Here is a 26,550-nt window from a genome sequence, read left to right on the forward strand (position 1 = left end):
TGGTTGGCCTGGGGTGCTCGGTGGAATGAGGTTATTCTTCTTTGGCACTGACAACTCCTCTTTCGCTTTGTGCAATAACACAAAGGGGGGTAAAGCTCCTTGTTTTGCAGTGAATATTACAAAACGAAAGTTGTCGCTACTAGAAAGGAAACATTTCCGAGAGCTTTAGGTAATTGGTGACTGTACTGAAGAATCATAAAGCAGACACCTACGTTTCCTTAAAAATAAAATAAAATAAAAATCCTTTTGGTTTGAAATGGCAATACTTGTCCAAGAACAATAGAGATCAATGGGGCAATGTGACCATCAGCAGAGAGCACTTTGCTGAGAAAGCAGCAGCTCAACCCTGCATCTGTGGCTCTTACAGAGGTCATGAAGATGCAGAGTACAACTTTTGCAAGGATTTTAGCATGCCACTTTCTCTTTTTTACTACTTAACTTGCTGATCTATGCAATAGCTAAAGTGATTTGATTTTGCTGTTAACCATTAGTATGTGATTTACTATAATGTGCAATATTTTAATAGCGTTTTTCAAACTCTCATTAGTATAGTTGATGTGACTTTCATCTGCCTTTTAGTTAGCTCATTTAGCTTACTACAGGCCTGATCCAGAAAAGTACTGGTCATCGTTTCCTGCAAGGTGTATAGGGACCAAGGTCATTCCCAGCTATCTTTCTGAACAATCTTTCTGAAGAGGAATTTGGGTATTTTAAACCATAATTATAGTCTTACTGCCAGACAGAGGTACCCAAATTCTGCAGATGTCATACCTCTTCTTTCTTAAAGTTTCCAAAACAAGTCCTGCTCAGCCTTGATCAGGCAGTGCAGCTTGGCTTCACTTTTATTTGAACTTTATTTTGGCTTGGACATCCAGACTAGCCTGAGATCCAGGAACTAAATTTACTTTCCTTCTTCTTGCCACTGGATCAGTCCAACAGGGGTTCTCAGGGCTGGGTGAACAGAGTGGTAGGTGCACTGCTGAATACAGAGATGTGCCTCCAAACCAGGCAGAGGGCTTGGAGCTCAAGTCTCCCGCAGAGCATATGAAGGCTCTGCCCATGGCTTGCTTTAACCAGAAATGGAAATAGCAGCTTCACTAGAACCCTCTGCCATGTCTCAAAAGATAAGAATCACTGCTCACAGGACAGTCATCCCAGGAAGACAGAAGTGCCTTCAGTAGTTCTAAGTAAAGTGAATAAATCTCAGAAAGATGGCTGGGCGGGTAGCTGCAGTCAAAGTCCCTTGAAAGGCAATACCTGCTTTAGAGCCCCTTCTCAAGCACCAACCTCCACCTGCTTCTCTGCAGCTGTTGTGCTGACAGCCTATTTTAATTAAGCTAGAATATAAAATGGAAATTCACATTGTTCACTGTGAAAGAGCCTTTTAAAGCGTTTGAGGATGTTGCATTGTTACTACTTAGAGATTCATTAATGACAATCAAGCAAATCAGCATTGTAAGCACCAATGCATTATGAAAAGCCGAGCCAAAAAATGAAACACTCCCCCAAAAACCTGCCCTTACTTTGGTGCTATCAGGAAAGGTATGCTCAGCATCTCTTTCCCTGTTCTATCACAGAACAAGTGGAGGTGTAACTGTCCCACAAAGTCAGGATCTTTATGGTTTAATTTGCAGAAGGTAATATTCACTGGGAGTTGCTCTGCGAGCATGCTGTCAGCTTAGGGTGGTAAAAATAATGATGTATTACTGGATTCTTTTTTAATCTTTGTTTGGTGTTTACTCTGGTTTTACTTTTTGCTGTTAAAAATAGAGAAATTGTGATCTCAGGTGTCTCTTCACCATGCACCACTGCAATGTAGACATCCCATTTACCTGAGGCTCTGGAGAGGCTGATTCATCAGCCAGTAATCAGCTGAATTCCCAGCACATACCAACATTTCTTTGGCTAAAACCCCTAGTGCTGGAATTGGCCACCCAGCCACCTCCATAGTCTTTGAGGTTTCCTACATGAGGGAATCCTTTGGTGCTGGTTACGCAGGATTTCCCACCGCGCTCTCCTGGCAAGGCAGCCTGCGGGACAGCCAGAGCTATATTTGGCCCATTGTCTTTTTAACACGGGGAAAATGCTTAAGGGGCATGCTGAGTGTAGTTAAATCAAATAGATGCGGTGAATGTGTGATATGTTTGTTTTCCTTGCTTTCTGGACTTTTTCCAACTGCGAACAAGCAACAGAGAAGCTCAGAGCAAAGCCATGTCTGAGAGACATGCAGTGTGGTGGCTGTATTTAAACCATGAGTGAAACAAATTTTTGCTCCATGGGTGTGCTATTTTCATCTTTTTTATACTACTGCCTCTCTGTCATGCTTAACACAATCTCCCCCCCCCCAATATTTCTGTCTGGGTTTCATGTATTTTATAAACTAAACAATGGCAATGAGTCAGTGCTTAAGTTATCCCTATGTAAATCTTTAGCACTTTTATTTTCCCCTCTCTATCCCTCTGTATTCAGAAAGACACCTCTCTAGTATTGTTATTTTTCACATCCTAGAGGCATGCTGAGTGAACATCCATGTGTTATCTGACAGTGGGTGATAAAAAAAAAAAAAGGGAGAAAGAAAAAAAAAAAACCTTCTCTTCTACTCTCCTCAGTTTAGATGGATTCAACGTCACATGGAGGGGATCCAGGATGAGTCAGAGAGCAGTACTGTTGTCCAAAATTCCAGTTTGTGTTACAGCTGGGAGGCAGCATTTAGCATCATGTGGATTTATTTTCTTTTAACGGGAACTCCAAAATAATTTATGGAAGTCATATAGCCTAATGAGCAGAACAGATAACAGTAAGCCAAGAAGAACCTGGATTCCCATCTGGGTTGAATCATTGACTCAATTTGACTATCAGTGTGATGGGTGTGGTATTAAAGCCTAGAACATTATATTGACCTTAACTAAATCATTGCACTTCCCTACAGCATAACTGGAAAATGTGATTAAGATTCAGAGCTCTTCTGGTACCTAACAGTTTACTGAATAGTCAGCTTCACTGCACAGACCAAGCACACTGCATTACAGACATTTATCTGCAACCTTAATTTGCAGGGGGATTCCTAAATGGTTTGGGGTACATATGGCTAAGGATAAATTTGTGCTGTGGATCTTCTGCATACGTGGGGACCTGTAACTTGTGAGGACATTCTGCACTGCATGAATTTCACACTGTATATTACTCAGCTTTCAGTAACACGTATCCCTTTTGAACGTCTTTTTTTTTTTTTTCTTCCTGTGTTACTGCTGTAAACACAAAGAAGAGTTGTGTGAGCTTTGTCTTTTGATGTGGTCAGTTTAAAAGCTAAACAAATATCCAGAATTAAACTGTTTCCAATCTAGTTGGTCAGTGAATCAGGAGCCTTGCAGGAAGCAGATGTTATGCAAGAGAAAATAGACTAAAAATTCCTGTAACATCTGAGCACACTCCGATGATATGCTCTTTTCCTTGTTGTTGTTTTGTTATTTATTTTCTTTCTGAGAGGAGGAGGAGGAGGGAAGACACCCATTTTCCTGGAATGTCTCCTTCCAAAACTCCTGAAGACACTGCAGCTCTGAGTCTGATCTCATCTTGCGTCAGCATAACTCAAGACTACATGCACTGGAAACAGAAAGCGTAGGATTAACTGAAAATTATACAAAACTAAGGCTGTCATGAAATGAAAGACTTGCGCCTGTTCACAGTTAATCTGTATTTAGTGACTTCAAGGGATTTAAGCATGTGTTTAAAGACAGACTGTTGTGTAAATGCTCTCTTGAAAGAAGTACTTTCCTAAAGTCTAAATCTAGAGTGAGATCAAGTCTTTTAAAAGTTAAGTGCAGTCCTGAGGGCTGATGTGGCCAAATATTCCAGCATAATCTTGGCTAGAATTTTAACATTTTGTACAGCTAGATCTAATGGTATGTGCCTACCTAGCTTGTTATATTCCCCTGGAATTTATCAATGACACACTCCATATAATTGTGGTTACTTTTTGTCCGTTTAAAATCCTTTTTTGGTTTTGCAAGGGAAAGACTGCAAAGAGGGAGAATGTAAAAAATTCTTTCTCAACCCAAACCAAAAAAGCTTGCTTTTTTTTTTTTTCCTTCCACAATGAAGAATTAAAACAATGTCTGTTGCTCTCATGCTTAATGTCAGAATCTCTGCTAAATAATAGTAAGAGGAATATGATGAATTTTTCATATGGAACTTATTCCCTGTAATTTTATAATGCACATATGTGAGGTTTTATGAAGACTTATACTAAAAGGCTTTAGAAGAGTATAATAAAGGAAAACTGTGTTTGTAACATCCTTTGGAATCAAAAGAGCTGAACAGCTACAGTTAAGAGAGTAAATAAAATGAAGAGGCAATGACAAATAAGATTTACAGAAAAAACAACAACAACAACAACAAAACAGCCTTGGCTATAAGGTTACGTCCCTATTTTTCTGACTTTCTTTACAATCTGTGCCATTGCAAAGTGTAACATTCTTATATCCAATCTCTGATTTCTGAAAGACACGTTCCACCTGCATATAAAATACCTTTTTTTTTTTTCCAAAATACTTTTTTTTTTTAAGGCAGGTGCCTGAGAACCTTTATTAAGGACATAAATAAATCTTCAAAGCTACTAGAGTATGTTCTACTTACAGTGTGATTGTGTATTGCACCTCTGAAGATCTGTTGTTGTTTAAGGAGAGAAGACACAGTTGAGGACAAATTATTTGCATCTGTTTTCCAAATTTCTTAAAACGTTGTTTTTTCACACCAAAAAGGACTGTGGTGGTTTTACTCGGGTGGGCAGCCGAGTTTCACCACGGTAGGAAGTGCAGATAAAGTAGGCACATAAAGTAATGATTTATTACTTCTGTTTGCATAGTCTTTAGTTGCAAAGCAGTGTACCTTTTCTCATTCAGAGAAGGTCATAATAATTTATTAGTAGCATTGCAGTAACATTGGTCCCAGTCCACAGTGAAGGTCCCTGTCAGTAATGTAATGAAGGTGCTCTTGTGTTGAGCACTGGTGATGTATCTAATTAAACAAACAAACAAAACCACTTACAACCAAAATGTAGGGCAAGAGTCAGCAAGCACAAAAAACTGAGATGAGAGTTCCTCAAGAAAACAAGTAACAAAAACTGTTTTATTTGGTAGAATAAACAGAGGTCTCAGCCTGTTTTTCTGTTGTTGAATAGAATAAGCATCAGGGCAAAGTTGAATTTATAATGGCATTATGAGATCCCCTATTGTGAAAGATAAATAGCAAATTTGGCCTAATGCCTCAATAAATTAATTACATTGAATTAACCTGAGTTTAGCAGATTAATTTCTGAACAATGCAGCTTCAAAGAATCCACTTTATTTTGGGGAGGTATATTATAGGGAAGTTAGAGGATTTTCTAGAGACACAAAGTCTCCACATGAACAAATCTGGAATTCTTGGATCCACTGAGCCATGTAATATTTTGAGTTGGAGACTCTAAGCCTTTGTGTTTCAACTGGAGCAGAACTTGTCTTCAAAAGGGAAAACAAAATCTACTAGAAATACTATGCAGAAACACAAATCTAACAGGAAGGAGAAAACATAATTCTTTTTTTTTTCTTTTTTATCTGTGGAGCAGGCACACCATTTTTTATCTGGTTTTCACATATCTGAGCACATAAATAGTACAGACAGTTGGTGTCATGTCATTTGCTAAAAGCAAAAATATTGTAAGTCATTTATCTGTAGGAAAAGGCCTATTGAAAGAACATAAATCCAAGCATAAAGCTGAGCTAATAAAAGCAGATATATCTATTACCTGTTTTCCTCCCCTAAAACTGAAATGTAACACTATTTTTAGGTAACAAGTTTTTTTGTCAATGGTTCTTTAAATCTGCATGTGTTCATTTCAGAGTTATAATTAAATAAAATACATTTCCTGAATGGGATCCTGCAAAAGTTATCTTGAGTGAGGGGTTTCGTAATGGTCATGTTAATTATAGGAAAACCATCCAAAAAGAGGTGGGCATTAATTTAACAACAACAGCAAAAAGTACTTTACATGTCCCATTGTTGGGATATAGTCTGGAGCTGAGAGTCAAACTTCTGCTGCAGGCTGGAGAAGTGGAGAGTGTCCTTGGGAATGATGGTAGCAGAGAACAATCATTGTGTTGAAAAAAAAAAAAAAAAAAAAAGTTATAGCATGCTGCATCTTCAGTTGGTGTAAATTAGAGACGCATAACTGAAATTAATGGAGTGGTTTAGTGGTTTGTAATAGGTAAAGGCTGTCCTATCTCTTCAGAAGGACTGACTAGCTCTAGCTCTAAAAGCTGAAAAAGGACATCGGAGATTTAAATAAACTGTATATACTGAAAGCATTTGGGGGAGTAAAATTATAAAGAGAAGCCAGAGACTCAAGTAATGAGCAAGAGTTATCACTTCTTGTGCACTGACTCGCTGATTGTGGCAGGATCCCCAAAAGTCAGAAGTCTTGAGGGATGACTGCAGAAGCCATCTTGCAGGAAGTTAGGAAGAGCATTTAAGTCCTGAGCCACAGATTTAAATGCCTAAGTCCATTAGGGATCCTCAGTCATGAGCTCTACCAGCAGATAGGTGTCTGTGTAGGGTCAGATGTTTTCTTGTGTCAAAATTAAAATAAATGAATAATAAAAATAAATAAATAAAGGGCTCTAGTATGTATTTCGGTGGTTGAGGAGCCTTCTTTTGTCTGAGGTGGCACGGAAGTGCAGATTTTCCAGTGTGTGCCTGAGCAGTGGTATTGCTTGTACTTGGGAGTGTGGCTTCTTCAACTCTTGTGGGTATCGATGGCTTAACAGAAAGGGTCCATGGCTTGACATGGTGGTTAGAGCATCATCTTTCAGGGATTTATATATCTGGACCTGCTCCAATTAATATTTTGGAAATAGGTGGTGGTATTTCGTGTTTGATACTGAACTAAACTATTGAGTCCCACTAGTACAATACCACCTGTCCCTGAAGGAGGGTGCTAACCTCAGGGCTGGTGGATAAAGTGTAATGGGAGAGGTAGGTATTGTTCTGGTGTCAGTCTGTGGGAGAACTTGGTACCCTTGGGGCCCAGCCTGGGCTTGCAAGTACGGTGGGCAGAGCAATGTCTCTTTTCAAACACCACAAGCACTGAACAGCTTGAGATAATCATGACCTTGTTTTACATGCACCCAATAGCTTGGTGCCATGGGGGACGTGCTGCTAAGAAAGTTTGGATGCATACAAAGCCTTGGTAGGTAGTTTATATATTGGTTTCTAATACTGAACCTGGGAGGCAGAAGAGTCAGTTAAGGTCACAAATCTCTGTTATGAATTCAATCTTTCAGCTAAAATAATTTTAATAGGCAAGGGTGCTTTGCATAACTACTGCCTGAATCATTGTGGTCTCTTGAACTGCTGTCATATATGATATATGATGTTAGAACAGAGGTTTTCTAAGACCTGATGAAATCCAAGGTGTTCTTTTTAAGACTCAATTCGTTGTTCTTTTAAGTTGAACTCCAAATTTTAAAGCTTTGAGGACCAGAAGTAATATTTTAAATGTCAGTCTCACCTAACTGAGGAATAAATGAGAGAATTGATGCTTCTCAGAGAATTACTAACATTGTCCATGTTTAAGGACCTTTTAGGCCCTCTTTCTAGAGGAAAAGGTGCATTTACTTCTGCTGTACTGTGCTGTCTTTTTAACATGAGTGTCCTGGGTAATGCTGTTTGCAGTGTAAAGATTTGTTCTGGAGTTACTACTCTGTGGTTATAGTCCGCTAGTGACATCTACAAAAAGCAGACATATATTATCTCACTAAGCTGCCTCAGCTTGAAAAAAAAAGTAAAAAATGAGTCTATGGTAAAGAAATATCTTTCCCAATATGACACCCAGATAATGCATACACCTTTCAGTGAAATTATGGGAGTTTTTACATGGGAAGAATTTATATCATCAGATCAAATCATTATAGACTGCTGAGGGTGAAGACTAATTAAACTCACAAAATAAAATATATGTGAGTGGGGAAACAATAGACTGGTATTCTTTTGGTATCCCTCTGAATATTCCTGTGTCTTCTTCCCCCCCTCCAAAAACAAACAAACAGACAAACAAACAAAAAAAGATTTATACTTCTAACTACAAATCAAATATTATGCTGTGATCATGAACTGAAGCTCCTGTGTCCTTTTCTTCCCGTGCCTTTGCTACAATTCATTCCTTTCCTTAAAGGCAGCACAAGCACCAATATGAAACTATTACCACAGTGATTTATTTCCTCAACCATGCTTAAAATCAATGCTGGTTACTTACTGTATGGATGAATTATTGCGCTTTGGTTCTTGGTAATGACAACTTTTCTTTTTTTGTTATTTTTGGTAATGACAACTTTTCTTTATTTGTTGCTGTTGTACATTGACATGTAAGGATGAAAAATAAATACTTAGGCACAAAACATTGTTGGAAGCTCAAATGCCAGTTTCTGCACTTTTTCACAGCCTAAGAGAAAAGCAGGAGTTACGTGCAGCAAACAGTGCAGGGAGCTTGTCTCTCTTAATCCCAAACATCTGTTTTGAAAGCTAAAAAGAAATACAAATAAAAAAATAGCAGAATGAAATTGTCATATTCAGTTTACCATCCAAGGTGATATTTTGCTTCTTTTATCCTGGCTTTTCTATTGCCCTGGGCCTGTGCTGGAAGCCAGCATGTCCTGTGGTACAGCTTCATTCCTCCTAGCTGGAATTGCCCGTCCTCACCTCTTAGCTGCAGCAGGTTTCCAGGTGGTTTTGAGGCACAGGACATCCTGCTCCAACCTCCAAACTCTTCTCCCCTCTGAAATTTCATTTCCTTCCTGCTCCAGTTTAACATGCTCTAGTGCTTTAGTATAAAACTCCCAGCAGGATACACAATTAATTCCCAGAAGTGGCTCTGACATGATGAAAAAACTTCACACCCTGAGAATGCTCTGCTCGGTAGCAATCTTGCCTGTGTGGTGTTAACAGATTTCAGATTTCAGGTCTTGCGTCAGGTTTTTGTGACAATGGTAAAAATGCCTTTGTGATAGCATTTATGCCACTGATATCACAGGCACAGCTGTTCTGTTGTTGGTCAGTGATGAAATATGGATAGCAATTTTCTTGGTACAGACAGGCTGTATTTTTATTTTTGTCCTAGGTTATCAACCCGTTTTAATGGGACTAAAATCTGCCTTAATGAGTGATGTTAAAAACAAAACAAAACACCTTTCCATCCATTCTGTCTTTTCCTTCCTCCCTTCCTTCCTTTCCCTGCACACAAGGTAAATGCCACTTAAGTGATGTGAGAAGAACATTTTGGAAAGTGTTTGAATTGATTATGTTTTGTTTTCCATCCAGGAATTCACATGACACAAAGGAAAGTGGTATATGACACCTCCAAGATAAACTGTTAGACTGTCTATAAAGTGTTGCAGTCATCTTTATAAGTGAAATGGCATGTGCGGCCAGAATAACTGGGACACAGTGACTTCGTTTACAAGTAGCATTGTTATCTGTGGTACAAGCATCAGCAGAGAATACCATGATCAATTGTGATGTCCTTGGGGGAAATCTCACAAGGCCTAGCAGTAGGCAATGTAATATTCCTACTGTCTGTTTTCATTCTTTTCTCAACAAAATAGTATTTTGATGCTTGGAAGGAATGACCCGTTTTAAATTGTACTGTCTCTCTTCATTCATCTTTGAGCCACATGGGAGAAGAGGTGTGAGCACAAGTGGTTAAAAGTTGAAAAGATGCTGCCAGAGGATGGAGAAATCCATGACTGACATCTGTGGAAACAAAGATTGTTCTGTGGATCTACTAAGGGCCCTGAGGGTGTTACTTTCAGATGGGTCATTGCCTCAGTCATTGCCTCCCGTGTTTTCTTCTAGAAGATCTGTAGCTTTTTTCCAAGTAGTTTTCTTAGATCCCACTGATGACTTGTAGTCTAAGCTTCAGATATATCACATTATGGAAAGCGTTCCAGGCTTAACATGCATATATGCCACCACTCAGAAAGAAAACCAAGCGATACTGTGGAGGCAGCAGCAATCACTCAGAGCTCTTCTTTTTGCACATGCTCAAGTTGAAGATGTGGCCTCCGTCCTGTTTTTTTTTTTTTTTTTTCTTGTGTGTCTGTCATTTCTACCTCCTGCTTTTCTCTTAGGCTGGCAGAAAGTCCCAAAATAGGCATTTGAGTTTTTGGCAGTGTTTGTTGCCTAAGTATTATTTATTCCCTACAGAGATATGGTGGTGATTTGTATACAGTTTTGAAGCAGTGTGTTCCTCTTGTGGTTCACATAATGTAGTTTGGGAACTCTGATGCAGAACAAACATGTTTCCTTGTTCTGAAACTGGCTGGTTGGACAAAATTTTCTCATTTTGGTGTAGGAGGTTTATCGTTTTCAATTTCAGAAGACAAGTGCGGCAATACAGTAGAAAGGATGTTGCAGAATCTCATGTGCTTGATGTCCCCAGATGCTGAATCCTACCTGGAAAATAAGTGCTAATTCATAAGCAAGCTACTGGATCCAACATAAAGGCAAATGTGTTCTGCAGTCTGTTTAATATAGGAGTTGGTTATATTTCCCTCTAACAATATTGTCTAGAAAACCATTTACAATTATTTGAACATCTTGCTTGAAAGAGGCATGATATTTTTACCTGTATGTTTCCCACAAGCTATGCTTATAATTTCTAAAAACAAACAAACAAAAAGCAAACAAACAAACAAAAAGAAAAATATGACTTTGATGATAATTCATTGTTGATATAGTATTGTTTTGACTAACTACAGTTCAAGGCTGCTGTCCTGGAAGGGGAGAACTACACTTGTGCTTTACCAGAAATTGTTCTACCATGTTGTTTGTTTGGATAGTGTGAGGCCGTCAACTTTGCTTTTCTGTTTCACTGTACTGAAATAATTTAAATAAATAACAAAAAAATAAAAAATCAGCTAAGATAAAATGAATAGAACCTATTTTAGAAATTGACATTTTACCAAGGTGCAAGTCTCAGAGGGGTCAGGGGATGTGCTTAGCATTCAGCATTTTTCCCAGGATTATTCTAAGAAACACGTATCACCCAGTACTGAAGCCTGCTCTGGTCTGATAAGGTTTGTCTACATGCGGAAGTCAACATGCTGTTAAACTAAAGTTTAACAGTGTACACCATGTATCTGCTTCACACTAACTCTCTGCATGATCTGTCACAGGGTACATGTCCTAAGTCTGCTCTCAGTATGAAGTAAGCTGCTTTCTAATTAAAAGCCTTCAAATTTGTGATTGCAGAGTAGTCAGTGTGCTGCTAATAGATGTCATCTTATGTTTGGACTCTCTCTTGTTGACAAGACCTAAATATTTCAGTTTTAAGGTCTTGGTCAGTTACTTGTATAAGTGTAACAAACAATATTTGTGTACTGTACTGTGATACAAAGTGCCCAGATGCTACATTTCAGAACAGGACTCTGTGCTCATTGAAGTGAATATGCTATTTTCACTGACTTTAGTAAGAAATCCAACGTTATGTTCATGTTTTCACTTGTTTCACAATAACACCTAAAAATCCAACCTGGAATTTTTTCCCCATTCTACTATTCCTGGCATTAACATTTAAGGACTGCTTAGAGAAGAGCAATAAAAATGAAAAAGGAGGCACTGAGTCAGGTTTGATTTATGAGGAAAAGTTAAAGGATTTGAGTGTACATAGTTAGCTTGAGTTTGAAAAAGAAGAAGACATGACGTTAAATACTTCAGAAATTTAATTCCAAAAATAACAGAGGATTTGCTTAATGTTAAGGACATTCCAAAGGTTAGGATAGTAGCTCAGGAGACTTGGGGTTAATTCCATGACATACGTCCTTAGGCAAGTCATTTCTGCTTAGATCCTAGCAAATTCCTAAAGACATCCAACTGTCACTTCTTTGTCATCATCTTTGGATGTTAGTCAGATGATACTGAAAAGAATCTAATTTAGACAATTAACTTGTTAAAAACCTTTGTGTGTCTGGATCTTGACCTCTACCTGCCTCAGATATATATGTCTGTAAATGGGTAAAAACTACCCTATGTCATAAAAAACAGAGCGAGAATAATGGGTTCGGAAAATATGGGTGATCAGAAGATGTAAAAATGGGAGTCATGTAGATATAACAAGCAGAGAAACTAATTAAGATGGTATTTATTTCCCTTCTCTGTATTCAGTACAGTGATGAGGTGCTCCAAAGGGCAATGCATCCTATTTGGGGACAGTATCTCAGGCAGGAGATGAATTCACCCCAGCAGTGCCTGTCTCCATCCTTTCTGGAGGGATTCAAGACAACACATGAATTTTAGATGGTTGAAAGGAGCCAAGATGAATGTTATCTTAAGAATAAAAGGATCAAATTGCATCAACTCAGCCTGATTTTAAGGGGGAAAAATGCTTTTAATGAGTATATTTGCTGAAACATTCTTTTATAAGAATTACAGGAACCACCTCAAAGAAGTTATATTTTCCTTCTCTTATATATCATAAAACAATTCAGGAAGTCTTTTATTAAAAACTAACTACACGATGGAACTCCCACTTCTCCAATTTCTGGTATACAGTTCTTGTGCAAACTAGAAACAGACCAAAAGTGTTATGGTGAACGCGCTACCAATGAATACTGTACCAAGTTAGATCTGTGTGTCCCAGGTTACCTAACAGTACATTTGAAAATCAAGGGCTTTATAACTAAAAGGGAGCTGAGCAATTTAGTAAATCTGTCCCTAATGTCTCATGCTTTAATACAGCATCCTTATGCTAGTTAGAAATATCTCTAGGTGGTAGCTAGTAGGAAATAGCTACCTCTTAGAAAATGATATTCAGAGAATATACAGTTATGGGCAACATGAGTTTAAAGAAAAAGAAATATGTAGAAAAATTAGAATTATTCAGAGGAGACCAACAATAATTCTGGAAGCTTCTATCAGAGCAGCTGGAGGTCCATGTGCAAAGAATCTGTAAGATGCTGGGGCTGTGTGGAAAAGTTCATCTATAAATACTGATGATGGAGATCAATATGACCCATCTGAGGTCCCTGTTAACAGACACAATTGCACAAGTTTGCATTTCAAAGGAAGAGGAGCTATTTGTTTATTCTGCTGTAGGCGGTGCTCGGTAATAGAGTCCTCCCTAGTACTATTAGTTTTGTTACCCTGCAGGACAGCAACATCTCTTTGTGACTAGTTTACTCTTTTTGGTTTGCATTCTTCAAAGAAAAGTCCTGCTTTCATGCTTTGTCCCTCTTGTTTTGGTAGCTCCCACCTCCTCCTTACACAGCTGGACTCTTATTTCCCTCACAACTACTTGTTGCTTGCCTACTTCACTGTCTCTGCAGGGAAGGGAAAGAGAGCATCCCTTGCTATTCAACCCCTTATCTTCTGCCTCATCTATTGATGAAGAGGCATTGGTAAAGTGAGCACTTGGATCCTCCAGACAACAAGGATCTGGTGTCAGAGAGCCTGTGGTTACATCTGGGCTAGACTTATGGTTGAGAATGTCTCAAACATGCTGAATTCAGAAGAACAAAATGTGTTTGCAGATGTTTGTTTGTATTGTTTTTCCTTGACCTTGCAGACCCAGTACCTATTGCTAATCAGAGATCAGCTGTTGTAAGGACATAGAGGAGGATATGAGGTTTGCACAAGGGATCTAATCACTGTGGGGAACTTGTCTGGGCATGGAACAATCCTGGCTCAGATCAGGATGTGAATTTTATGATTCTATGATTCCATGAAATAAGAACTCTCTCACTGATGATGAGTAGTTGGAATAGAAGGCTCTGAGCTTAAAGCCCACTGCAAATGTCTGGCCATATTCAACCTCAGCGACTCTGGCAGTAAGGTGTATGGGAGATGTACCTACATCTGTCTCCCCATAGAGCCTGGGCATGGACTAGACATTGTTACTGTATGCTCTTATTTGTTCCCACTGCAGAAACTCAGATGTCCGAGGCACTTACTTTCTGAACTGTTAAGGCATAAGGGAGTAAAGGTGGAGATAACATGAATTGCACTAAGACCAGGTTATTGCTGGGTTCCCTCAATACCCAAAAGTCCTAATCCTTCATGTGGGAGACTCTAGACCTGTGAATTCACATCACTTGCTTTATGCTGTAATTCAGGGGTTTTGAGTCATCCTCTGTAGGTACCTGCAACATAGAGAAACAGAAAGAAAGCAGACTACAGTAACAGGAATGTCACATTGCTTATGTACAGCTAAGTAGCTGCTGAGCTCTGCTTGTTACTTTTATTATTAATAACTTTCTCATCTTTTGCTCCCTCTGACTGTTTTATCCATCTGTTGTCATTCATCATGCATTTAGACCACAAACTACAAGGGCAAAGGGCTCTTGTATCCCCATCACAGTATCTGCAACACTATGGGGTCCTGCCCCTGACTGGGGCCTCTAGGCATTATCCCAGTATAAACAATACATAAAAATAGATCAGCAAAGTAGCATCCATCAAGAAAACCATACAAAGACCTAAACAGTGTTTTACTATTGAATTGCTCTATTGTCTCATGTGTGGTTCATGCAATAGCTTGCTGTAGTTCTCTGAGTTAGAAACAGAAGACAGATCATACAAAGCCTTATATCAATGGGCTATGTGCGGGGAGCTTGGGGAAGATCTATAATTACTAAAATAGGGAAGTGTGCCAAAGACGATTTACAAGCATGGGGAAGAATGCATCTTTTGTGATGTTCAGGACTTTATCAGGTTTATTTTGGAGGTTTTCCAAGATTAATAGCAGAAAACAGCCAAAAATTTTAAAGTGAAGCAATCAAACCAAACTTCAGCTGCAGCAATAGCTGCAATAGCCGAGGGGTTTGCAGTAGCTTCCGCTCTTGACACAGCACTGATTGTTCAGGCCGCAACAGGTAGAACCACATTAAGCAAATCAATTGATCTCAGTGATGTAGACAGCTTTTGAGGTGTATAAGGGCAATACCTAATAGAAATGGGTATTAATATTGCAACTTGTATTTGAAACCCTTGTTGCCAAGCTCATCCACTCAGGGCCTCGCTAGACTACAGTATGTCCAAATAGCATGAGTTAAAACTCCACTGGAAAAAGTTATCAAGTATGTTAGGGAACAAAGATATATCACAGGAATGATGTATTACTATCCTCACTCAGCTTTGAGTCATGAACGTACAGTGATTTGCTGTTGCATAGTTGTAGATTATTATTCCTTGTAGTGGATTGGATGGGATTGCTTAGGGGGGTTTGGGGAGGTATAAATGCCTTTGATAAGTCCACGCCACTGAGGATATTGTGACAGTAGAGCTTATAGCACCAGTTCTCAGATGCTTTGTGAGAGAAACTGATTCCAGTGTTGCTCTCCACTTTCATTGTAGTGTAAACATGTTTCAGTGCAAGTACATTTCTACTGGGCTCATGACTCCAGTTTGGCTCCGAGCTCCATGTCTGTTTGGCAACCCCAGCTGAGGGCTCTAAGAAGCAAGCTGGGAGTATCTAAACTAAGATGGTCATATAGGTTCTTCATTTAATCAGCAGAGAGGCAGATATTTCAGATTCCTGTCCAAGAAGTCTGAAGTGGCTGAGAGGAATCAGCTCCTGAAGTGCCTTTATCCCCCTAATGATTAGTCTCTAAATGCCGACTAGATGAACTTACACTTAGTTTTTTAAAAGACTAAATTTAGAATGGAGAAATCACAGTATTTCTTTAAATCATTTTAACTGCTTTTTCAGGCATTCAAAGATATTGGAATATTAATGGCAGCAAGAACTTGGAAAGCAGCATCTCTGAAAGCAAACACTAGTCAAAAGGATTGAAGTTCATTTAGGTTCCAGTGTTCAGAGGCAGTGAACTGGGGTGAATCTCTTAATTGTCAATGCAGGAGCCTGTCTCAGTGCCAGAGGGTTTAGACACATAACCTCTGCACTATGTATTTGTTGTCATTGTTGTTGTTTTCTTTTTTTCCTTTTTTTTCTTTTTCTTTTCTTTTTTTCTCTCTCCCCTTCATCATTGGAGAAACATGCTGTTGCAAACTTGGATCACAGGTTGCATCTCTGGTTTCTGCTACTGAAGCAGAATGGGCTTCAAAGGTGTTGGATGCTGGAACTGTTGTTCACGAACAGTGCTGCAGGAGTGTATGGTATTTAGCGAGGAAAACCACATAGGATTTGATTTTCGAATCATCATTGACATGACTGTTGAGCACCTGCATAGCTGTTTGTTGTGAAAGGAGCATAACAGCTTTCTGGGTGCTTTCATGTCACATCACAAATGACATTAATAAGTAAATCAAAGAGATTTTAACTGAAGAGACTGAAGCATTTCCCTTGACTTCAAAGAGTTAGATAGAGCCTATTAAATCCAGAACTGTGTCTACAGGCACAATGTACAGATACAGAAAACAAAGAGAAACTTTCTTATTTACCTGCTTTCCATTGAACCTGTGCTAGTCTTTTATGGTTAAGCTGGATCCGTGGTAGCAATTTTTCTGCTGTCTTGTTGGAATAGGAAGAGGGAGACTTCTCTGTGGCATCCCGTCATTTATTTCTGTGAGGTTTCTGGAGGTCCAGCCGCCTCAGAGGTTAAAGCACTGAGAACTGTGCAAATCAAGCTCCGAGCTCTTTCTATAAAATCAAACAAACATGTGGCTCCTCATTTCAGAGTGCCTTACTAAACAAATTCCTTTGGTTCTGCAAAAGAATTTATAAATGGATGTAGGGGGACAGAGCATCCTTGGTTTCCACAGATACAAACAAACCCATAGAAAGAAAAGAAAAAAAGTCTCTTTCATTGGTCTCAGGAAGAGTTAGGCAAATAACCTGAGCAGCAAGAGAAGAGGTAAGTAGTTGCACAATCTTCATTCATATCATTCACACTCACGTGTTGGGAAAAGAATTCCCAGTACGAGACTGGGCTCAAAATTAAAAGAGAAACATCCCCAAGGCTTTTGGAATAGGACAAAGAAAAGAAGCTGCAGAAGCTCCACTCTCATGAATTGTTAAAACATAACAAGCAGTTGGATGGCAGAATGGATGTTCTTTGCCATAAAACATTTCCTGAAACCCTTTCTTCCAAGATCCATGCTGATTATTTATTTGTTTCAGTTTTTTTTCTCATTAATTTATTTGACTAAAAATAAAAATAACAATTAGGCATCTCATCTTCTGAACGTGTCAAGAAGATACTAGCAATAATTTTACTGGTTTCTTAAGTGTGATCAGTTATTAATCTCTTCTTGTGAGTATGTGGTGGAAGAGAACAAGGGATTTATCGCTCATTCTTGTTTGTAGTCCTACCAGCTGAAAAATTTAATAACTGCTCCAGCTGTCACAGAATCACAGAATGCTTGAGGTTGGAAGGGACGTCTGAAGGCTGTCTGGTCCAACCTCCTACTCAAGCAGGGCCACTGACAGCAGGTTGCCCGAGATCATGTCCTGTTGGCTTTTGAATATCTTCACGGAGGGATGTGCCACAGCCTCTCAGTCTGGTCATTGTAAGCTTTCCATCCTCAGTTCTGCAGATCCATTTCCAGCAAGTGCAGCAGCACTGCTCTTAAGGTGTCTAAAATAAACCAGCCAATGTTGATTGTACCACAGAGTGTCTCCATGAACAGGTTCTCTGGCAGAAGCGAAGATGTGGCATGGTATGAGGGCCATGATAAGTACTGGAGGCCAGAAGTGCCCCCGTCACAGTGCTGTCCTCATGGGTTTTATCTCCTTTTTCTCATTTTTGAGGTCCATATAACATGGAAGGTGAACTAAGGACACCTGTGTAGAAGTCAGTGGACGTTTGCTTTAAAAGCAGGCCCCTGGACAGGAACTCATAGGAGGACACTTTTATGCATTGTAGTGGGTATCAGCTATTTGCTGTTTTTTTTTTTTTTTTCCCAAGCTTGTCAAAGCTTTTCTGAAAACAGAAGTTTTTAGTGGCTATAAAAAGCAGCTGATGTTTTAGCCTAACACTGCCTTTTTTAAAAAACAGGGTTACATTTCAAAGATTTCACCTGTAATTTAGCTGTCTACTCCCTCACAAAACCTAGAACCCATTTTCTTTTTTAACTTTCTATGTGATGGTCACGTTCACCTGATTCTGGCACGTGTTCACACTGAGGAATATTTTGTGCTGTTTTTACCACATCTCATTTTCTTCCACAGAAATTACACAATGAAAGGCAGTATTTTTTAAGTGCCAAAACTCAATGGGAGCCTTTGCTGGCTCTGTCACTCACTGGCTATCTTTTCTGATGGCTTCAGTGCCATGTTTCCCTTGTGGGTGCAGGGACTCTCAGGCAGACTGCAAGAGACACAGATGTGTTACATCTGTATTTGTAAGTTAAACAAGGCCAAAAGATGATGTTTGCCTGCAATAGCCTGTGATGTTAGCATGCTCAGTTTTGCTCTCATCAATTAGCAGTTTTTCAAACTGCTTTAGCATAAGCTGGGGTTATATGGAGGGCTCCCAGGAGGCAATGTGGATGAGACCACTCTGTCCTGAAGGGAAAAAGAGTTTAGTTGTATGGACAGAAGCTGTGCCAGGCTGCACTGTCTCAGGACCTGCAAATGGTGTCTGTCACATTTTGTTTATTGATACAGACAGCCCTGGGGTCTGGAAGCTCATCAGAGCTGCACTGGGTTGACTGTACAACTGTTGTAGTTGCACGTGCTTTTCCTCCACTCACCTTTTGCTTGTTTTGTCTTTGTAGATGTAAGCCCACCAGGGAAGGCATTGACACTTGCTCTTTATTTGTGGAGTTTGTAGTACCATGTGGCCCTGACTGCCATAGATTTCAGTGCAAATAAAGGCAGTCGAATCTGGTCTTCCCTGTTTTCTTGCAGCTTGCTGTGTTTTCCTTGACTCTAACTGTACTGTTATGGAAGGAACAAAGGTAGCTACTTAAGAACTGTAAAACCTGCCTCTTTTTAGTCCTGGCTATTTAATTTTGTAGGCTTATGTCAGACCTTTAAGGTTAAAAATGTTTCTTTTCTTGTCTTGGCATGAACAGCAAATGGAATGTTTCAAAGGGGAAAAAAAAAAAAAAAAAAAAGAGTCCATACAACACAAGCCAGAATGATGCAGCTTTGCCTGTTTTTCTTGATCTGAAACACTTTGCTAGCTGGAGCTCAGTATGGCGTGGCTGTCTCAGTTTCCATCCCATTTTTGGATGGAATTTTGCACACCAAATAGGTTCAGAAGCAACCATTTTGTTCATGAACGGGCAGATGTTTGTCCATGTTTGCAGCGTAACATTTTCTTGGTAAACATTTCTCCTCCATCAATGCTCCCCAAACTGCAGAATAAATCATTTTGGTGAATAGAGGAGAAAACTGTTAGACATTACTGAGAAGCAGAGAATAAACTCTCCATGTCTTACATGATGCAGACTTGAACTCTTCATGAGAGGCCTTACCCAGCAAGGTCAGGACTGTGATGAAGTATAAGTTTGGAAGGGGAATCTGCTCAGGAGATAGTATAACCCACTGAGTGATAAGTGCTGACAGACTGGCACCCTGATGTTTGAAGTGCTTTCCCTTGTGGCAGAAATATGTCTCTGATCCTGTTGTGTTATGGCCAGACTCAGTCTGTTTTGAAAACCTATCCTTTCTTCACATCGAGACTCAGAAGGATTCAGGCTGAATGTACTTAACAGAACCCTGAATTTTGGGCTGCAGATAAAGAAGATGAGTTTTAAATATTCGATACGGCCATCTCAAAAGGCATTTATAGAAATAATCATAAACATATGTCAGCCCATTTCCATTATTATTATTATATTTTCACAGTAATGTTTTTCTAATACTCCATTAAGTTATTGTGCTTAGTGCATGAGTTCATAGTGGATGAAAGCATTAAGTTATAATTTCAAAGGAATGATAAAACAATAACACCAGGGAAGTTCAGTTGTCTTCTAGTCCTTAACAAATTGGGGGCATTATTCAATCTGTCCAGGGAGGCTGTCACCTGGTTCCTGTTCTTCTCTGTTTCTTTCCTGTGGGTTTAGCTTGTGCATGCTCCCAGTATGGCCACACAGGGAGAGAAACTGAAATATGTGAGTGAGACCCAGAATGGGAGAGTGAAGATTAAGTGAAATGTCCTGGGACCTTCTAGGAGAAAACTGCTCTACTCTTTGACCAAAACTCAGTGACAGAATTATATAATCAGAAGCTAATCATGGATGGTTTGACTAATCTGGGGTCTTAAGTCAGTAATTATATGATTTCAATTGCTTGAAACTCTTTGCTTCAGTTACAGCTGCAAATTTATATATATTTGTACAAATATAAAAAAAGGAATTACAAATTTTGTAAATAAAAATAAAAAAGCTTGGGAGAGAGAGAAAAAATTAGATTTTTTTTTTTCTTTTTATCCTTTAGTTTCTAGCATAGGTCCAGGGCAAGTTTCTCAACCCCTTTCCTTTATCTCCAGGACAGCAATATTTTATCACATTTTTCAGAAGATTGCCAGTACCCAACATGGGAATTCTATCATTTTGTCTGGTTGTTCAACAACCACTGATCAGAACGTCTGCTCTGGAAGATAAAAGGGGGCAGGGGTATAACCCTTAATTATATAGAGGGTTAATCAGACCTCTCTTTAACTTCTTGAATACAGAGGGTATACCTGCATAGATAATAGAGGAAAACAATGTTTTCCTTTCAATTAATAATAACAAAATACTAACAGACATTTAGATATGTCAGTTTTCAGTGATTTGCAGCCACTCTCCCCTCCATTGGCAACAATGAGAAATGACTCGAAAGTTCTTTCATTGTCAGCATCTCAAAGGATAACTGTTTGCACTTTCATTCCTTCCCACTCCCTAATGTATATGCACTAGGCTGCATTTTTTAACTATGCAATCAGATATCATATGTTCCTAAAGACCTCTGGGTCATTCATGCAGAGGGTGGACATTGAACAAAAGACACACCAAGGAAGTAGAAATGTTGTCTTGTTATTTTTAAGAGTTCAGTAAAACATTGCCTTTATTTTCCCTCTGCTTCACAGACTTGCCATGAGAGGCAGGATCATGTTGTTTGCGGTGACATTCCAGCTGTTGCTCTGACATTTACAACTTTTCTGTTCTTGGCCTTGCTCTTCTTGTTTAATTTATCATGGAATCCGTTTTGTTGAATATAACATTTTCTTTCATTTCATCTCAAGTGAGAATACTATAAGGACATGTACACACAGCATGGCTAATATAATTTTCCTTTTTTATTAACGGAAGGATAAGAGCCTGTTATGCCACCATTGGAGGGATTCATTCCTTTACCTCCTATGGCAGAGGACCGTGCTTAGACATGCCAGAAGTTTATGAGGTTTCTGCAAACGATTCACAGTGAAGGGCATCATGTATGGAGTGCCTATACGTAAATCTGGAACTGGAGAAAAAAAAATAATTGTTCTAGTTATGTTTCTGTTGGTTTTGGAAGTATTTATTTTGCGCTGCATATAGTCAAACAGGTAAACAAGTAACAGCATAGGCCCCATTTTTTTTCCTCACATAAAATATGTGGTATTTAACTGGAATCAGCAGAAGGACCTAAGGAACTCAGGCTGGTGGTTCCCATTTCTCTCTGTTGGTTATGCATGTAGCTTTGAGTGACCAGGCTGCCAGCTTCTACTTCTTGGGTAGCTACACTGAATGGAGGTGAGTCTGTTCCTCTGAGATGTCATCAAATATTTTTTACACTAAATTTAGTAAAGATGGGCTCTACTTTCATTCAAATCATCTGAATGAATGTGCTTTCTAATTATTCTGTCATAAAATAATTCAAACCTGGAACTAAGATTATAAAATTAATATTTGTGTACTAATGAACGAAAGTATCACTGATATTATAGCATCATGATGGTCATGATCCTTTTCTATCAAAGTAGTGCAACTTAAAGTCAGTGTGCACATACCAATCTATTCCTTACTGGTTACTTTATGCATTACTCTGATACAGCTCTATAGTGGAGATTTTATTATAAATCTTTATTATAAATCTCTGCTACTTTCATTAAAAATGTGAAGGCTCTCACTAAAGTACAAGGGAGGTAATTGCTTGGAAAAGAATGAAGAAGAGAAATGAGTATGAATCAGATAATCTCTGTGTACAACTGGAAGTTTTACCAAAGAATTGATCATCATGATTTAGGCAAAAGAAATCAATTTTCACATTAGCATGTTCAGACATTGTGTGCTGTCAAGAGGCTTGTGTACTTTAAAAAGTATTTTAAGGACAATATTATTACCTCTATATTTTTATGGGCAATAGTACTACCTCTGTTAATAAGGAATAATCTTATATAATAATTTTACATACTGGATCTAAGTGGAAATCTATGTTTGTAGAAAAGTAGATTAACATTCATCTTTAGTGCCATGTTGGAATTTAGAAGGGTGAAAGATTTCTCTAAATGTGTATTTCTCTCAGTATTTCTCTAGAGTCACTACAAAACTTTCATCTTTACTTCTGTAATGCATTTCTTCAAGAGAATCAATTTACCAGATGGACTCCTCTCATGTTATGAGACAGCTATATGCCTTTATAGAGATACAGTTCATCTCTGTGAAAACAGGATCAGGCTGTCACTATGCAGTAGTTTAAAATAAGCTCCATGCTGTACCGATGTGGTGGGTAAGATCAAGACAGTTTATAGATCTACACGGGATTTTAGAAGGAATTCATAGGGATTCCTTTGGGACTTGACCTTGTTGACAGTGTTATTGACATTACTCTTTTTCTTCTCTGTTACTCAATGGAAATCCAAAATGCAGCCTTATTAAATAGACTCATAGGATTGTAGGAGGTTGAACTTCTTTCAACATTATTTATTTATTTATTAAATAAATACATTTTTCTGTTGGGGGAATTTTCTGTGGAATTTTCAGTTTTTATATTTACAGAAATGATGAAAAAAGTATTTGATGTATCATGTGTGATTAAGAAATATTTTAAACTGAGGATTCTGGAATAAATTTTCTCCTTTTTTTTTTTTGGTGAGGATGGTGAAAAAAAAGGGGGGGTGCATTTATTCTGTTTTTTCACTAAGATGTTTCTGCTGTAACATTTGATACAACAATTACAAAAAGCCTTATAGGAACTGAATTAAAGTGAAAACTGCAGTGCAGACAAGGTGATAGAATTGTGCACTGTGATTCTTATTAACACTTGACATTTTCTCATTGTTATATAGCACAAATTTAGTCTACAACATAATAAACAATGGGCTGCTGATTAATAGGACTGCTTGTGTTTTTCTACACTTGCGAGTGCTTCTGGAGAACCATTGATCATATTAAGAAGATTATTTTGCACCAACATTTGTGCCTCTGTAGCTGATCACTGTTTTTCTGACTGTCTTTTTACACCATGAAAGGACCTTGGCCCCGTACTGAGGAAAAAAAGTCAGATTATATTGGCTTAGTGTATTGAATGTCTGCCCAGTGATATGTCCAGGATCTATCTTGTTTTGCAGTGATAGTTTATAATTAAACTTCTTGTTTCCTTGAGGGTCCTTGTTTTGGCTTTTTAAGAGTAAAAATGCTACGTGATAGATGTGTCTTTGTTTTTTTCACCTCAGACGAATGGAACAAATGTCCAGATTTGCCTAAATTACTGCCAACATGTAATCTTTAAAAATTAAAAAAAAAAAAAAAAAGTTGTTTGTTTATTTGAAGGAATTCTGCCAATATTTGGAAGCAACATAAATGTAAGAACAAATGGTTATTTAATTATTTTAAAGCACTAGTATTGTATTTATTGGTCTATTGTTTGTTCTAAATTGAGCTGTTGTCATGACGTTAGCCTTCTTAATACAACACACAAATATGCAGTTAATATCCTGAGGATTTTGAAAACGTGGTTGTCTTTTCATATGTTGCCTTTCAAAACTGGCTGGGTTGTAACAGTTGCATTAGACTGCCTTTTGTCTGGGCAGCTATTGTTCCTATAGTCAGTTCACACAGGGTAATTGGCTCAGCCTTTTCCCACTTCCAACTCTTGTAGACCCTATCTGACTGCCTTCCTCCCCCTCTCTGCTCCCTGCAGGTTCTCTCCCAGCGATGCTCTGCAGCTTCCCAGCAGCAGCACTGGGCAAAGCCCAGCCCAGGAGGGCTGAACAGGGCTGTTAGATGGATAAATCAAGGTCCACAGTTTGGTTGATCGAGCTGAATGTTTTTGTGAAGACATGACAGCTCAGTACCCCAGTAATGAATGTGTTCCCAACCTTGTCCATGGCTGATAGCATGTTAGCACTGAGGAGGCAGCTTTGCCTTTTGATTCCCCACAAAACATTCTGGTTTTATTTGAAATGCTTCATTTATTGGAATAAATGCATAAGGATTTTACAGGCAACATTCTGCCTGAAACCATATGTTGGAGAAGGCTGAAGTAGAAGACACACTCAGGGTCGAGGTTAGTCTGACACACAGGAAAGAAGGAAAAGAGTTGTTGCCAGCTTTCAAAATTTTGTGTCTTCTAGCTTGGATATCAGACTGGGCCAGGTCCCACTGAGTGTATCCTTCAGTTCACTACTCGTACTCACCCAGTTCTAAAAATTGTCAAAGAACAGGTTTTTGAGAATGACCAAGCTCCTTCAGTTATCTTTTTTCTCTGTCTGCCATTGGATGTACTTGAGTGTCATAACCAACTGTCTTGCTGCAGAAGCATTCTAAATCAAACATCAGCTTAGAATTAGGTGCTTAGAATGAGCCAAGATGTCCTGGTTGTCCTGTGACTGATAGTCTTTGAGTTCGACAATCTGCCAGCCATAGACATGCACATTCTGGTTCAACTTTTGCTCTAAGGATCATGAATCATTTCTGTTTTGTGTAGGTGCGCCTCCATTTCTGAAGACAAATGGGAGGCAGGAATCTCTCCTAGGATGATCACTGCAGGGTTTGGGACTTAACCCACCCCCCGCATTCGTGCTTGACACAGCAATAATGCAAATACAGTGGTGAGTTGGGGCAGCACTTGGAAGAACAGGCACTGGCCTCAGCTTGCTCAGGAAGCCTCATCCTTGCTTGCTGTCATTTGCACCCCAGTACTCTACCACTTTTAAACCACACCAGCAGTCCCCCAGGGTGAGACTCAGTCTTTGTGATGTTGTGTTGCCACCTTACAGCCAGCTTCACTGTAATTCTTCCTGCCCTTGTTACCCCACCGATGTTGTCCGTGAGAGGCAACAGCATTGCTTCCCCATCAGTTTCAGGGGATTTCTCTCTGTGCCTCCTGCCCCAGGAGTTAAGCAATTGATGTTGCACTGGCTGTTGAACTCTGCATGACAAGCGTGAGGGATTTCTCAACCTCAGCATCCTGCTGCACTGCACCAGAGCCTGCCGCCAATTAGATTGGGAGAACAGTTCCAGACACATGCATTTGGTTCGGCAAATGCTGCTTGTTTGTTGGGTGATGATGTTTTTCCAAGTTTACACTTTATTTGTGGCATGAGTGACATTTCTGCAAGGGGTGGTGATGTGTCTCTAAGTCTTGTGCTTTTTTTTTTTTTTCTTCCTTTTTTTTTTTTTTCTCTATTCTGACTTTGCAAATATGCATCAAACCGCAGGATATGTTGGTTTAGTTTTGTATGAGTAAAAGTGCAGCAATAGCCAGGGACTTATAAATTAAATTGAACACATATAGTCACTAGGTTTTTGAAACAATATGTCTTTACCTTAGTTAAATAAATAATTTTGATTTTCTTAGTCCTTGGTGGGCAAGGATGGGATAAATCTCATTTTTAAATTTAATATTAGGTCATTAATAATCCAACACTAATCCAACACTGATAATCACTACTTTGTAATCATCATTGTTAAATTACTCAGGGGACTTACATACACCTTTTAAAAATATAGAAATATGAATATTTAAATAATTCATTCCAAGATCGCTGTGTACAATATTACCTTGCCTACAAGACAATTTCATAATTGCTTTGATTCCCTTTGATCCCAGACAGATTGCAAACAGCTTTTAGGAGCTCATAACATTTCTTTGTCAATATTCCCATGCCTAGGACTAAATTGCTTCCACTGAAGATGTTCAGTGGCCCAAATGACTGCGCTTGAATTCTGAATTTGTTGGATCTCTCATCCTGTTTTTTTCTTTTGGCCTGTTTTCATATTAATAATGGGAGAATCGGTAAGCTTCAGAAAAAAAAAAAAGTAAAAAAAAAAATAGAAGGAACATATATTTCATCATGTTACCCCCAAATAAACTATTATGCATAATCAAAAGAATAAAACTATGTCTTTTTCCAGTGTCCCAATAACACTTTTTTTTTTAAACCCTTGCATCACAGTTTTGTACTCCTGTGGGAATGTAAGTGATATCAAGAACGACATTTTTTGAGTGCAGCTGCAGTTATCATTAAAAGAGATAAGCATTTGAAGGAATTTTGATATTTCAGCCATGCTTTGATATAAAAGGTCTCTTGTGAGAAATACACAACTATGCCAAGTAAATTATAGATGATTATTTATTCATATTTCTGCATTATTATTATTATTTAAAAATAAAAGCCTGTAAGATGTATTTAGTTTTTAATGTTT

At 38.7% G+C, this 26,550-nt stretch overlaps 1 protein-coding gene across 4 annotated transcripts in view; it reads left to right on the plus strand.

The window, feature by feature from the left end:
• Window positions 1-26,550, plus strand: part of SEMA3D (semaphorin 3D) — a 148,483-nt gene that overhangs the window by 1,099 nt on the left and 120,834 nt on the right. The gene's annotated exons all lie outside the window — the stretch shown is intronic.

Source organism: Anser anser (assembly GCF_964211835.1).
Source record: "Anser anser genome assembly, chromosome: 1".
Classification (NCBI taxonomy): Eukaryota; Metazoa; Chordata; class Aves; order Anseriformes; family Anatidae; genus Anser; species Anser anser.